The sequence below is a fragment of the Coregonus clupeaformis genome, unplaced genomic scaffold (genome assembly GCF_020615455.1).
Source record: "Coregonus clupeaformis isolate EN_2021a unplaced genomic scaffold, ASM2061545v1 scaf0249, whole genome shotgun sequence".
Lineage (NCBI taxonomy): Eukaryota > Metazoa > Chordata > Actinopteri > Salmoniformes > Salmonidae > Coregonus > Coregonus clupeaformis.
This window is the reverse complement of record NW_025533704.1, coordinates 10,111-12,362: the sequence shown is the minus strand read 5'-3', so window position 1 is coordinate 12,362 and position 2,252 is coordinate 10,111. Positions and strand designations below refer to the sequence as shown.

General features: G+C 41.0%; 1 non-coding gene across 1 annotated transcript; it reads right to left on the bottom strand.

Moving 5' to 3' along the window:
• Positions 1 to 1,700: 1,700 nt before the first annotated feature.
• trnav-uac lies at positions 1,701 to 1,775 on the bottom strand. Its single transcript has one exon. It is a non-coding gene; the product is annotated as a tRNA-Ile (tRNA).
• Positions 1,776 to 2,252: the final 477 nt, after the last annotated feature.

Here is a 2,252-nt window from a genome sequence, read left to right as displayed (position 1 = left end):
TGTCCCAGGCCCATCTGAAGTTTGCCAATGACCATCTGGATGATCCAGAGGAGGAATGGGAGAAGGTCATGTGGTCTGATGAGACAAAAATAGAGCTTTTTGGTCTAAACTCCACTCGCCGTGTTTGGAGGAAGAAGAAGGATGAGTACAACCCCAAGAACACCATCCCAACCGTGAAGCATGGCGGTGGAAACATCATTCTTTGGGATGCTTTTCTGCAAAGGGGACAGGACGACTGCACCGTATTGAGGGGAGGATGGATGGGGCCATGTATCGCGAGATCTTGGCCAACAACCTCCTTCCCTCAGTAAGAGCATTGAAGATGGGTGTAGCTGGGTCTTCCAGCATGACAACGACCCGAAACACACAGCCAGGGCAACTAAGGAGTGGCTCCGTAAGAAGCATCTCAAGGTCCTGGAGTGGCCTAGCCAGTCTCCAGACCTGAACCCAATAGAAAATCTTTAGAGGGAGCTGAAAGTCCGTATTGCCCAGCGACAGCCCCGAAACCTGGGATCTGGAGAAGGTCTGTATGGAGGAGTGGGACAAAATCCCTGCTGCAGTGTGTGTGCAAACCTGGTCAAGACCTACAGGAAACGTATGATCTCTGTGATTGCAAACAAAGGTTTCTGTACCAAATATTAAGTTCTGATTTTCCGATGTATCAAATACTTATGTCATGCAATAAAATGCAAATTAATTACTTAAAAATCATACAATGTGATTTTCGGATTTTTGTTATAGATTCCGTCTCTCACAGTTGAAGTGTACCTTATGATAACAATTACAGACCTCTACATGCTTTGTAAGTAGGAAAACCTGCAAAATCGGCAGTGTATCAAATACTTGTTCTCCCCACTGTATATGTTGAAATTGCATTAAATTCCAGGTAGAAACGTAAAAATATTTGTAAACATATTCCGTTAAATTGGGTGGTTGAAATTCTCTTAAATGTTATATTTGATAAACATATGTTATTTGACCTTGTTTCAATGTTGATAGTAAAATGGTATGTTTGAATCAACATCATTGTTTAAACGTCATGCAATCAACCTAAATAAAGAGGTATATTGAAATAGAATGTGAAGCCACAGTCCAAGGATTCCTGCCTGAACAGTGACTCCTACTGGTATATGTGACCCGTTTCAAGAAGCTAGGCGTATGTCACTCATCACTACTTCAAAATGTGTTTTTTGGCAGAAATGCCTTCTGGAACATGTGAACTTTCATGTGCCTTAATAACAAACTTTTGTGCCATCTGTAAATAAAAAAATAAAAAATTACAAGCCTAGTTGGTTTAGCCATGGAAAAAGATAGGAACCTTACCTCTAGTCATGATCGGTTGAGATAATGGATGGGCTGGACATGTCGAGATATGAGTTCGGATTGGTCTGCCATGTAGCACGTTTCTGTCTATAACATGAGCTGCTCAGTATTAGTAGATAATCCTTGCTACCGCAGCTTTTTTTAAAGATATAATGTCAGCCATGGAGAACTGCAAAAGTGTTGCTACTGCTCTCAACAACATTGCTGCCCAGAATTTAGCAGGCGCTATCGACAAAGATTTGTGGGAAAACGTTTTGATGGACTACTTTCTGCACATGGTCAGCGTGAACCGGAGTGATTTACATTTACATTTTAGTCATTTAGCAGATGCTCTTATCCAGAGCGACTTACAGTTAGTGAGTGCATACATTTTCATACTGGCCCCCCGTGGGAAACGAACCCACAACCCTGGCGTTATAAGCGCCATGCTCTACCAACTGAGCTACAGGGGACTGTAGCTCAGTTGACACAACAACGGGCCATACAAGCTGTAGCTAGCTACAAAACAAACGGAAAAGACATGCTGCCGTGATACGTTCATCCAGGTATAAGGGTAAGAGTTTAGCCACTTTTTCAGATATTATACATTACTAATTTTGTAAAAAAGTAATTTTTATTGCAAGTTAAAGCATACTGTTAGATAAATAGAGAACATTAGCTCGCTAGGTAACATTACGTGTATGATCTGTGCAGTAATATTATTTGTATCTCAGAAAGCCATTTGCATTGCTAGTTATAGCCTAATGTTAGTTAGCTAGCTAACATTGAACCTAGTTGGTTAGCTTTAGCTACCTGCAGATTCATACTCCAGCAATTAATGCATGGTGGCTAACTATGACAATCCATTTGTACTGTAACTATGGGTTGGGGTTATTGTTAATTGTTTATCTAGCTAGCTAGTGTCTAAACAAAAGACTCCACTTCGCAAG